Source organism: Salmo trutta, chromosome 1, assembly GCF_901001165.1.
Source record: "Salmo trutta chromosome 1, fSalTru1.1, whole genome shotgun sequence".
Lineage (NCBI taxonomy): Eukaryota > Metazoa > Chordata > Actinopteri > Salmoniformes > Salmonidae > Salmo > Salmo trutta.
The window spans coordinates 52,868,325-52,881,831 of NC_042957.1; the positions used below are offsets into that span (position 1 = coordinate 52,868,325).

Below are 13,507 nucleotides of genomic sequence, written 5' to 3' on the forward strand. Positions count from 1 at the left end.
ACTCGGGACGCACTCTGAGGCACCTCTCGGTCGTCAAGGAAACCGCTTACATAAGAAGAACCCACGCGGAGGAAGGAAGTCAGTGGCACCCTCAGGGACACGGGCAGCTGTCACTCTTTCACACACGTAAAGGAACAGTCAGTCCTCATTAGGGAGACTAATCACGCTACACCATCTCCGCCACTACTCCATATCATCTCAGATTTATCAACAGTGACACATACTACTGGCAGCAATGGACTGACCAGATGTCCGCGGTCAAATGTAAAGAAGACTGTCCCAAAAGGAGGTTTAATAAGAAAGAAATGGGCTCTTTATTAAAGTCTAATGCTCAAACAGAACAAAATGCAGACAGTAAGCAGGTTTACGTCCAACCTTTTTATGCAAGTGAAGTACATGTCATGAGAAGACATTTGTCGGTAAACTTTCCAAATGTCGGCAAAACCAAATACGCTAGACAAACTGGGATCTTTTTGTGTCGGTAAAGTTAATTATGCGAGAAATGGAGGATGAAATATATTTTGATATAATAACCATCATATGGAAGTAAACTCACAGGATGATATGTTGTGGTCGTCCCACTACGTCTCGGCAGTTTATTAGGCTACAGATGAATTAAGTTATGATGAACTTCACAGGGTGGTGAAAGTGCAAGGTGTTGAGCTTGAAGCTTCTTTCCAATAAATATCGAGGGTCTTGTTCTGGTGACATGATCATCGATGCTTGGCTGCCGTTTGACAAATAAAAATAATCAAGCTCTTTGGTCCATAATAATCTCATCCTGTAGGCTATACCCACACTGTATCTGCATGCTGTTGGCTAGAGTGCACGTGCCAAACCCAGAGTGGGAACATTCGCTATATAACACATTTTAGGAAACACATCAGTAGAGTATAAAATGCAATAAAAACCCATTTAACTTGTATTTTCTATTGGGTACATGGGAATTTGACTGCAAGAGTTATTTTTATGTGCACTACGTCATCACGCACAGACTTTTATCTGCAACAAGTCAATTTGATGGAAACATCTCAGGTGGGAAAATGTGCATATTGTTTTTATGCAGAGTTTAGAATATTTGCATGAAACTCTGTCACCTATTGGATGGAAACCTAGCTAGTGTTGGTCATTTTGCCACTGTGGAGGTCATACCCAACTGGGGTCTTATCGCAATGTCATCTTTTTCAGCAGTCTAACACAGTATTTCAGAGTGTTGTGGAGTATTGCCTGTTTTCCATTTTTCACCTAATTGCTTTGGTCAATAAGGGTTTCGTAGTCTTCAATTAGTCTTCTCACTGTAGAAACTACATCTGTAAAATGCACAGTACAGTAGATATTCTGGTAATTAAACTTGACACTTTTTACTCTTGCCTTCCCAGGGACCCTATTGGAGATAGAAAACCATAGAAACAGGCCTCTAAAGTCCTATTGAAGTCATACAGTGTGCTATTTATGCCCAATCATAAATGACAATAGGTTTGCCCCGTTTTCCATTCTCTTTGTTTCCTGTAAACATTATTGCTATTTAAGTGAGCGTCTATGTCATTGTCACAGCATCCATTTGTTATTGTTATCGTTGTGTTCTGTTTACATAGCCCCGCAATACCCCATAAATGATGACTCATTGTACCAGCCAGGGCTGTTCAATATGACCTGTTATTGTTTTTGTAATATGACCTACCAGAGCTATTACCGCTGAATGTCTTGTGCTGGTGATATTTGCTCTTGTACGTCAACCCGACTAAGCATGCCAGCTAATTGGATAATAACCGCAACAATAGCATTGGACTAATCGTCTGCACTTGCCATCTATCACCGAGCAGGCGCTAGTGACTACTGGCTTGTTAGCACTGCTCTCGTACTGTAGCATGTATGCTAGTGAGCGTGTTTCTACTGTATTTACGGAGGCCATTATGGCGTTGCACAGTCCAGTACACAATATGGCGGTCACCCTCACAGTCAACTAGCCTGATGGATGACCCAATGCGGGAGGCTTCACCTCGTAGCCACCTCACGAGTAATGGCTCAGTAATGGAATGTGGGGCGTGTGTTACCGCGGCTCACATCCCAGGCCTCTCGGAGATGATGGGTCAGCGTGTGACAGCGGAGGTGTGTGTAGATGGGTTTGTGATAGATTGGCTGGCCACCACCGCCATTTTTTTCCCTCCATCTGCCGTTGTGAATGAGCAATGCTAGATCAAAGAAATGGAGTTGCTTTTGCGGTACAGAAGCATCACGTCTGCTTTTATGAAGTGCTTTGTTTTTGTCAGGGTGTTGTTTCTTAGGATTCAAGACATTGGGTTTGGCGTTCAGCATGTCTCGTGGCTAATTTGATCCTGTAGCCCAGTGCAGATGGCAGGTTCTAATTGTGAAATCTATTCAACACCACCAGCTCCTGTTAATGAATGATCAAGACAAGACTCTTACTCCATGGGTGTATTATGGATTCAACCCACGCTCTTCCAGCTATATTGAAGAGATGCACGACATATCATAAAGTATGTGCTGGGCTACATGTACTTATGCTGACGTTTATTCAGAGACACTTGCTTTTTAATCCATCTCTCAACTATGTCTTGACTATAGAAGTCACAAATAAGGAATATCCTACTCTCACACACAAACGAGTGCTGCACATGCACGATTGCACACGTGACACACTACTCGGCCGGCCTGTGGGTGCTGTGCAGACCACTCGCTCACAAACATTTTCTTACTCTGTAATCTCGTTAGCAGGATTTGTGAATCCATCATAGTGACAGCCCAGGCCCCTGTAGAGGAGGGTATTGTAAAGCCCCTTCTCTTCCTGGAAAGTGCTGCCACAGAAAAATGTCACATCTGTCCCTGGAGGGATTTTCTACGCCCGTGATGCACTTACACCATCTTATTAATTCCACTCATATTGCCCCCATCCGCTGACCTACACTCTCCTCCTTTCCTCTCATTGGCTTCCTTTGAGCGCTCCAGGGGGAGACCAAAGGGAACGGTAAGCATAAGCTTTAATGGAAGGTGTGTCCTTTGGCATTCTGGGGCGATGGGGAGGTTCTCTCTGGGCTTGACAGCTGGTGGGCAGAGTTAGCATCTCCATCCAATGAGGAATAGCCAGGAGAGAGCAAGGTCGTAGCATTGTTAGCAGTGGTTTTTGTAGTAGTGCCTGCGATGTGGCTGGTTCAACTCTTTGTGCTCTGCACCAGTGTATTCACTGTTCGGTGGGCTTATGTAAGTTGTTGTTGCATGCCAGAAAGTGGTTCTTAACCCAATTCTCTGTCTCTAAATATCTCACCATGTAAATAGAAATGCAACATCTGGCATTCAGATCTCCTTTGTTGTGATTGTTCAGCTCTTCAGCCATAATGAGGTAGTGCTATTGCAGAGAATAGACACTAAAAATGTTATCTTGGGAGTATTAAACAGATTTCTCACATGTCGTTGCCAGACCTTGAAGCTAGGAGAGAGCAAAGATGACAGACCGGATTTGTCACCTTGAAATGTGTTGGTTAGAGTGGAGCATGGAGGCATGTGCCAATCCACCAGGAAGACATCTCCATACTGTTCTAACCTGAGGAACGATTTTACTCCTAGAATTGACATTTCCTTGGAAAACAAGTAACCCTTTTCACAGTCCTATCAGTAAACACATTGGTTGGTTCAAAAGCGAGGGGAGGTATCACTTTTTAGTGGATCCTGAGGAGAATTGTCTCACGCACTCCAAGAGTAGTGTTTTTACATGACAGGACTATGTTGTCTTCAAGCTGTTTTCTGGCAACTTTTACCTCACAGCACCTCTCCTTAAACCCCTGGAAGGAGTTGAACTCCAGCTAAACTCAAGCAAGGCACCTTGAAACAGCACATAGTTCTTTGATAGCTTTTGAGGAGTGTGGCTACTCTTGCCCAGACAACTACTGTATCTCTCATGCCAGATTTCACTGTCTTTTTTCTCACCAAAGGATGATGGAAGTATATGATCTCTGAACACTTTGAAGTCCTGCCCGGGGGGGTAAACCATATTGCGGTGTTCTCCCATGTAATGAATGACAGCTCATCCCAGCAGACAAACGGTTTGAGAAATATTGTATACCCAAGAGCAGATCTCCAGTCAAACTCCAGAGTTCACTGATCAACTCCGCTGTCACTTTTCAGTGATTCATACCGTCTACATGTCTTAAAGTAATTGTCCAGTGAAAATCTCACTTAAAAGTTAATATTCTGTAAACTTACAGTGCATTCGGAGCCTCGCGATTGACGCTGCGGTCTAAGGCACTGCATCACAGTGCTAGAGGCGTTACTACAGGCGCAGGTTCGATCCCGGGCTGTGTCGCAGCCGGCCGTGACTGGGAGACCCATGAGGCGGCGCACAATTGGCTCAGCGTCGTCCTTGTTAGGGGAGGATTTGGCCGGCCAGGATGTCCTTCTTCCATCGCGCTCTAGCAACTCCTGTGATGGGCCGGGCGCATGCACGCTAACTTTGGTCGCCAGTTGTACAGTGTTTCTTTACCCCGCCATGTTGGTGCGGCTGGCTTCCAGGTTAAGAGAGCAGTGTGTCAAGAAGCAGTGCGGCTCGGCAGGGCCTTTCCAAATCATGTCCAATCAATTGAATTTACCACAGATGGAATCCAAGTTGTAGAAACATCTCAAGGATGATCAATGGAAACAGGTTGCACCTGAGATACATTTTGAGTCTCATAGCAAAGGGTCTGAATACTTATGTAAGTGAGGTATTTCTGTTTTAAACTTTTAATACATTTGCAAAAATGTTTTTAAAACATCAGATTTTGGTTTGTCATTATGGGGTATTGTGTGTAGATTGATAAGGGAAAAATGTATTTAATCCATTTTAGAATAAGGCTGTAACGTAATTTTGGGGGGGAAAAGTCAAGGGGTCTGAATATTTTCCGAATGCAATGTATACCCAAATAATGTTAACTCTTTGATTCTTTGTTTTGGGCTATTGGCCAGAGAACTGATCTCTCTGCCTGTCTGCCCGCCTGCTCCCCGCCTGCCCTGGTCTGTCCCTCCCATTCTGGTACAGGTGTCCTCGCCACTCACTCTCTCCCCGGAGCTTTGCTCGCCTAGATCATACATCGCTGACTTTTTATTAATCTGCGGTTGGACAATTTGATTAGTGACTCTTAGGGCAATAAATGAACATGTTGCTCTTGTTCATTTTGCTGTTGTCTACCCTTGGCTTTTACACTGTTGGCGATTTACTTTTTGAGCCCTTTGCTCTGTGAATGAGAAAATATATGACTGTTTCTCCCTCGAGTTTTGTGAGAAACTCCACACTTGCTCCGGTAATGCACGTGAGAACTATGCACATTTCTCCCAAACAATATGGGAGAAATCGGACTCTTGCGCTTACATGTCAGGACTTTTTCTCTTGGTACTTAACCATGTCTCTGGACTTTACACATCTCCTGAAATATGTGGCGTAAAGACTCTGGTGACTATGGATTCTCGTTCAAGTGCTGTCTGTAAATCCAAATGTTGTAACCCTCGATCTAGACTTGCCATTATCTTGCTTCTTCTATTGTCTGGAAATGTGCAATCTAATCCAGGTCCTGACATTCTTACCCCTTCCAAATTAAGTAGTCAGAGTGTCCTGATGATTTTGCATATGAATGTAAGAAGTCTTCTGCCGAAACTTGATTTTGAGAATATATGGATAAAAACTGCCGACCCTGGTGTATTTATGCTTTCTGAAACCTGGCTCAAGAAATCTATTATAGACAAAAATATTGGCATAAATGGTTACAATGTTTTTCGTACAAATCGTAAATCTAAGGGTGGTGGTGTCGCTGTATACGTAAAAGACAAGTTCTCGGTGGTCGTTCTGACTTCTGTTACTAAACCTAAGCAATTTGAATATCTGTCTTTGAACCTAAACCTTGGCTCATCTTTAAATATTGTTGTATCTTGTTGTTATAGACCTCCATCTACTACTGTTGGCTCTCTGGATTGTATTTTCGAATTGTTATCACAGAATGTCAGTTCTGAGTTTGTCCTGATGGGTGATCTGAATCAGGACTGGCTAACATCTAGCTCTGATCATCTCTAAATTCTATGCAATACCTATAATCTCACTCAGATTGTCAACAGTGTAACTAGGTTGAATATAAAATATCCTCTGAAATCCTCTTTGATTGATTTGATCTTTACCAATACTCCTCATCATTTTAATGCTTCTGGTATTTTTGCAAATTACATAAGTGATCACTGTGCTATTGCCTGTGTGAGAGATGGTAAAATTCTAAAGAAATCTCCACGTGTCATTACGAAAAGGAACTGGAAGCGGTTTGATATTCAAGGTTTTTTTTACATATCAAGCATTAAATGGAATAGAATGGAATTAATCCCTGACGTTGAACTAGTCTTTTCGTACTTCCACAATGCATTCCAGAATGTATGCAATAGGCATGCCCCTTTAAAAAAATGCAGGATTAAGGGCAAAGAGAACCCTTGGTTTACTAAGGAACTTACTAAAATCATAAGGGAACGAAATTCTATGTGGGGTAAAGCAAGAGGGACTGGTACGGCAGACGATTAGGTGGCTTTTAAATGTCTTCGAAATATGGGTGTGGCTATGATCTGTAAATTGAAAGCAGACCACTACCTGAAATCTACTTCAGATAATTTAAATAATCCATCCAAATTTTGGCAAGTTGTGAAAGGTTTGGAGTGCAAAAAAGATACACAGCTTCCCAAACAATTGTTGGTAGACACACAGATTATAACTGAGAGAACCTCCATTCTAAAAGCCTTGAATCAGCATTTTTTTTTTAGATGCAGGCAGTTTATTTGAAAAGGTCAAAGGAATATTTGAGCCCCATATGAATTTACCTGACACCCCTGTGCACTCCTTCACCAGGTTCTCCTTTTCATCCTTCTCTGTTTCAGAAGTGTGTAAAGCCCTGAAAGAAATTGATGGGAAAAAATCCCCTTGCCCTGATGAACTAGACCCCCGCTTCCTACACCTAGCTGCAGACATCATTGCTCAACGCTTAACATGTATTTTTAAGCTTACCCTTGATGTTAAGGAAATCCCCAAGTTATGGAAATCTGCTTTTGTACTGCCTCTCCTGAAAGGTGGAGATCCTTCGCTACTTGACAACTATCGACCCATATCAAAATTGTCTGTACTGTCAAAGGTGCTGGAGTCAGTTAGTAGGCAGGTAAAGGCCTACTTCCAAGGAAACAACATCTTAAATGGAATGCAATCAGGTTTTAGGTCTGGCCACAGCACTGTTTCAGCAACATTGAACGTTTTAAATGACATCCACTGTGCTCTTGACAAGAAGTTACATTGTTTGTGTGTCTGTCTTTATTGATTTGTCAAAGGCCTTTGATACCGTGGACCATGCTGTGTTAGTGCAAAGGTTAAAATGTTGTGGAATTACTGGTCATGCTCTAGACTGGTTTATAAATTACCTATCAAGTCGTACACAATGTGTAATGGCGGATGGTTGTAAATCTGAGGCCATAGAGGTGTGCTCAGGTGTTCCGCAAGGTTCTATTTTGGGCCCACTGTTGTTCATTTTGTATATCAACAACATCTTTAGCTTTTGAAAATTCCCAAAGGGCATTTAACATCATTCAACAGAATCTGTATGATTTAAAGCTGGTTCTAAATTCGGGTAAAACAAAATGCATGGTCTTTTCAAGTGCCAGGCATGTTACTAATCATGCCATTGCTACATTGGCTGGACATGCTATACAGCAAGTTGAAGTGTACAAATATTTGGGTGTGTGGGTTGATGATAAGCTGCGCGCACTTCACTGTGCATGTAGAGAACTTGATAAGGAAGCTCAAGCTGAGAGTAGGTTTTTATTACCGGCATAAGGCTTGTTTTTCTCTGGAGGCCAGGAAGGAGCTGGTACGATGTACATTACTGGCGGTTTTAGAATTTAGTGATGAGATATATGCAGGCCTCAACCACTAACCTGAGAGTACTTGATTCAGTGTATCATGCAGCCCTCAGGTTCATTACAAATCAAAAACGTCTTAACACATCATTGTGATCTCTACAGCGCTGTTGGCTGGTCGTCATTGACCTTGCGTAGGCTTAAATACTGGTATACACTGATTTATAAGGCCATTTTGGGTAAAATTCCATTTTTATCTCTGTTCTTTTTTAATCAGGTCGGTAAATAAATATAAATGACGGTCCCATTCTCATTTGCTTCTAACAGTACCAAAAATTAAAACAGGTCATGGTAGAAAAAGTTTTAGTTACTCAGTTCCGTGGTCCTGGAATTCCCTCCTGAACATTTTAAAATTTGATGATCTAGTTTTGGTGGAGTTTAAACACTTGATCGATGTATATATTACATTTACATTTTAGTCATTTAGCAGACGCTCTTATCCAGAGTGACTTACAGTAGTGAATGCATACATTTCAATTCATACTTTTTTTTTTTTTTCCCCCATTACTGGTCCCCCGTGGGAATCGAACCCACAACCCTGGTGTTTCAAACACCATGCTCTACCAACTGAGCCACAGGGAGGCCGAGTGTAATTGACTTTAGTACAGCTGTTTTTTAGTCAAGACTTTTAGTGTTGTTTAACATAATATGTAATTGTTGTACTGTATGTGTATTTATAGTTTTGTTGAATGTTCTATTAGTGTATGTAAGCTGTTTTGTCTGAAACGTTGTTCCCCCTGCTGCTATTGGACCAGGTCTCTCTTGGAAAAGAGATGTTAGCTCAATGAGGAAACCTTTATTTATACAGGTTAAAATAAAAATCATCCTATACTCATTTGTGGCCAAAGCAAAAAAATCTAAACATTAGAAAAACCCCACCTCAAACTTGTATCTCAAACAGACATTTTCAAAAATGCTCACTATTTCCTCATAGAGGAGGATTAGCTGGCCAATCGGCAGTCTACTCGCATTAATATTTTTGATGACCAGTATACGCCCACACTGTTCTGTTGTTGGGGTACACCCACACCCTTCCAACACAGAAAGCTGCTTTTTAACAAACTTAATTAAAACATTTAGGAAGGAAAACTATTTCACTCATTGTAATGAATTATTATAGGTCATAGTTCATAGAAATCTGGAAACGCTGGACAGTTACTTTAAAAAGAGAGAAGAAAGGACTGCAATAGCACAACTGGAATACTTTTATCTTGTATCATTCTGGAGATGATGTCTCCTCCTAACTGTTGCCCACTGGAAGCTTAAAGGAGAGTGGGCTTTGACCATTAGCTGATATTCCTGTTAATTCCCTCATTCATTTAAAAAATATCTTAGGATGCTGTGTTTGTTATAAAGACATGGCTCTCGTTCCGAATGACACTCTCGTCTGAAAGAGCTTCCCCACAGCCCAGAGTGTGATTCTCTTATAAGTCTCTCTCCAGCTCCACATAGTAGGCCAAGATTTGGTGTACTGGCTGGCATCTCCAAAAGCTGCCTGGTGAACTCACAAGTCTTCACATCTGCTTGTCAAGAAACAAACCGTGGAAGGACTCACTTTGTAGTCACTTGTCCCATCTATAAATATTCCCACTGTTCTCACATTGTGAAAGTCGGACAAAAACCTGCTGTGGTCAGAATACTGCTACATTAAAACTCAGGGAGCATCTATTCTTAATAGTTTGTGGGCATTCCCCTTTCTTTTCACATGTCAAAGAGACAAACGTGCTTTAGTTGGTTGCTTTTGGTTTTTCAAACCACGATTAATGGAATGCATGCTTGAATTGCCACTAAAATGTCTTAAACTTTTCACTTTGAGTTTCATGTTTCCTAATTACTCCCTTTGTATTCCCCACCCTGGGGCAGAGAAACAGCATTTTTGTTTGAATTCTGTGTCTGTTCCTACTAATTTTATACTTGTTTTCAAGAGTTGTCTCTAGGCTTGTTGCAACAACATTTATAGTTACCGTATTTATGTGTTGTGTGTTAACTTATACACATACGCAAACTCCATCAGATGACACCCAGTGCTGACTGTACGTGCAGCTGTTGTGGCTGGATGTAGATGTCTTGGTAAAGCTAACAAACAGCAGGTATGGTATCTTGTTGCATAAACAAGACAAGGCCATCCACTGACCCTACTAGACATGCAGGGATGACAGATTGGCCATCTCTTAAAAGCAGTGACACATGACCCACCCTGACTCCGACACCCCCTTGTCCGCTGCAGACGGCTCTCGGAGAGGCAAGGTCAAAGGGGTGATGACCCTGGGCCCCTCATTTTACCGTCCCCGTGACCCAACAACAGAGTAACTACCCTCCCCCCTGCACAGCTTGGGTTGACACACTTCCCATAAGCATTACCATCTGTGCTCTGGTCCTCCTTCACAAGCCAGCCCTCTCTCTCTTTCGCTGTCTGGTTAGTGGTTCCCGCTCTCCTCCTATCTGTGGCTCCCTGCCCTTTTTCCTGTCTGTCTTTCTCTGTGAATGTATGTGTATGCTTGTGGGACCATTTTTGGAGGGGCGGGGGGGTCCTCCCATCCCAGAATTGGAGCTTTCCCTCCCTACATCAACCTCTCCCTGTGCCAAGAATACTGACCTGGATATGCACTGTTCCGGTAAGCCTGACCCCTTCGGTCTGTCAGGACCTGATCTGTCTGAGTGAGAGAGCTTGTGTGTGTGACGTTTCTCCCAACTTTAACAGCACTTTTTCATACAGAAAGGCAGAGAGCAATGCTGAGGTCGCTGAATGAGTTTGGTGGTTTCTCGCTGGCCCCTCTCCCTCTCTCTCCCTCCTTTCTATCCTTGCTCTGTGGTGTTTGGACTCCAACCCTTTCAGACTCCTTATGGTTTCTGTTGAAGTCTCAGCCAGTGGTATTCTCTGAAGCCTTACAGAACAACCAAACCGCCAGCACAGGCCTCGCCTCTCCCCTCCACCGTCCCGTCCCAGCTCCAATGTAGGAAAAAAGAACCAGGACAAAGCAGCCCAGCTCATTTTACATCAGACTACAGGAACTATACAGACTCATTTTAGCAAGGGCTGCTTTTGCGCTCATTGTGGGGGTACAACACTCTTACCTATCATGGATTGTACCGCGTCAATGAGGAAGACGTGTGTCCGCACAGGGGTGAGGTGTTCGCGACAAAGGTGTTTGCGACGGCGCCGGGAACAGGGTTGTGGAGGCGACGCTATGGCAGCAGGAGTTCGTCATGCCTCGTTACTCCGGAGATTGTTGTTGGATATCTGCTGTTTGTCCCGTGGGCACACCTCAGAGCTGCCTCGCATTCAGACAGGCCACACTGGAGGAAGTGATGGACAAGAAATGGACAGAGAAGGAGGAGGTGAGAATAGAGGGAAGAAGTGGAGAATGGAGGAGAGAGTTAATGAATGCGGACAATCGCTGTCTCATTGTCCATCGCAGCTCATTCAAAGCTCTTCTTTCTCTCTCTCCCCACCTGACTCCATTAGACAATCCATAGTAATACTCAATGATTGACAGCACGTTTGACTAATAACCGCTCACTGTGCTCTGTAGTTCGTAGGCCTCATTCCTCCCCTCACCAGAGCAAGACAGGAGGGTGTTGATGATGAGGAGGCATGGCATCTGTCTGTAATAAACCCTGTGATAATGATATATATTTGACCTCCGTCATTATCACTTCTGTCAGCTCATTACATTTGATCCATTGGAATGCCTCTGTGTGGAGTGTGTGTCACGATGAGAGATGGAGATGGACCATAGGCATGGCTGAGGTGTCATCCGTCTCGATTAAGGGAGATTTAGTTGATGTGGAGACACAAATGGAGGGAGATCACAGCATAAATGGTGTTCGATTGTATAGAGAGAGAGAGGTGTACATTCGGATAGTGTCTCTAGAGAAGGAAGAATATTGTATTGAACTGAGGTTTTATGTAATTTCAGTTCATTTGTGAGATATTGAGTACACAGTTTAACTGTAACACAGATGACTGTAAACAAACGATAGGTGGTTTGTTAACTCTTGCTGGCACAGGAAGTGCTGCATTTAATTGCTCAAGTTACTGTCTCCACAACTGTTTTTAATACTGTCTCCAGCTTATGTTGAGTGTATTTATTCCTGGATCTCCATACAGATAGACCCATCTCATTCATCTCCCAGCCTTGCCTCTCTTCCCCCGCCACCACCCACCCTCAGAACCTCTGAAGCCACTCCACTCTGTGCAGCTCCACTAACTCAAACCAGCTTGCTGACTTATTTTCGGGCATGTACTTTCGGAGCATAGCGCTTACGGGCATTGTGATCTTACCTCCCCTATAGGTCTATCTCTGTCTGTCTGCGTCTGTCTGTCTGTCTTAAAAATAAAATATAAACTCCGACTCTCTACCAAAATGGTAATTCAAACAATGGGTGACCTGCCAACAAGTTCAGTATGTGTTGTTGTTAAGATGACCTGCCACTCAAACTGCTGCCTATGATGGCTTTTTTTTTTTTTTACTTCAGTTGCATTACAAGATAGTTGTGATTTGTAGAAGAACAGTAATGATTTCTAAGCATTGGGAACCTACTCCAGAGGAGTTGGAAACAATGTGTCAGTGCCATTGGAATGATAATAAAATGATTAGATTAAGGGTTCTCAGCGTCTGTAGCTATTAAATGCACTGCTGTGTGGTGGGTCGTTCTATTTCAGTGCAACGTAAGCTTTTTTCACATGCTGTTTCAAAAGGCTTTGTCACTACTGGCCTTGGAAGGAGGGGTCTACTTTCCAAGGGCTTTGCCATTCAAATGTTGGGGTTGAAGCTTGACCACCGCTGCCAGCTATGATATCATATCAGTCATTGGTTAATATGCCATCACTCAAAAACCACTTAGCCAATTGCTATCACCTCTCCTGTTTTGAGACCCTTGCGCATTACAGCTGCTGAGAGAGAAGGCATGAGGTTTCCTCAACCTAACTGATGTTTTTTTTCTTCTGCTCTGCCGTAAACACAAACAAATAATTAACGCTGTCTCTTACGGGAACCACGCTTGGTTAGAGTAGAGCTTGCTGGGAGATGGAGGAGGCGGGGACCAAGGTACTTTGGGATGTTTACGAGGGGTCCCCATGGGTCTTGTATCCCAGAGTGGAATGACTTTAACATCTGAGCTGAGGAGACGCTACTGCTGTTATTGTTTGGATTAACAAGTGAGGAAAAGGGGGGCGTCATGGCAGACCAACAGAACATAGTTAATTTAGCTGTTGTGACCCTCCGCTGTCCAACTCCCCCTACTACAGACATGGCCAGTCACTAGTTAGCACAATGTTGGGAAGCTCACGAGGATGGGTTCTGTCAATGCACTATATTGCCATTTCTGAGGTTTCTTGCAGTGACCCAAGCTTGGCCTAACTGCCCAGAACAAGCTAGTTCCAGTCTGCAGTGTGTTCTCTGGACCACTGTAACTGTGTGTTTCCTTGGCAGATGAATGCAACTGGGGTCATTCAAACAGGGATAACCTGTTAGTCATAAATCCATCCACCTCCCCTGCTCTCCTGTTAAAATTCCTGTTGCTGAAATTACCCCCCACCTCTAACCCCTGTCAGTCTCCAGCCCCCTGCAGCCAGTCTGACCTA

General features: G+C 43.3%; 1 protein-coding gene and 1 non-coding gene across 5 annotated transcripts in view; one reads left to right on the forward strand and one right to left on the reverse strand.

The window, feature by feature from the left end:
- LOC115199778 (protein TANC2) overlaps window positions 1–13,507 on the forward strand; it is a 143,859-nt gene that overhangs the window by 99,932 nt on the left and 30,420 nt on the right. The gene's annotated exons all lie outside the window — the stretch shown is intronic.
- trnas-uga (transfer RNA serine (anticodon UGA)) lies at window positions 8,430–8,502 on the reverse strand. Its single transcript has one exon. It is a non-coding gene; the product is annotated as a tRNA-Ser (tRNA).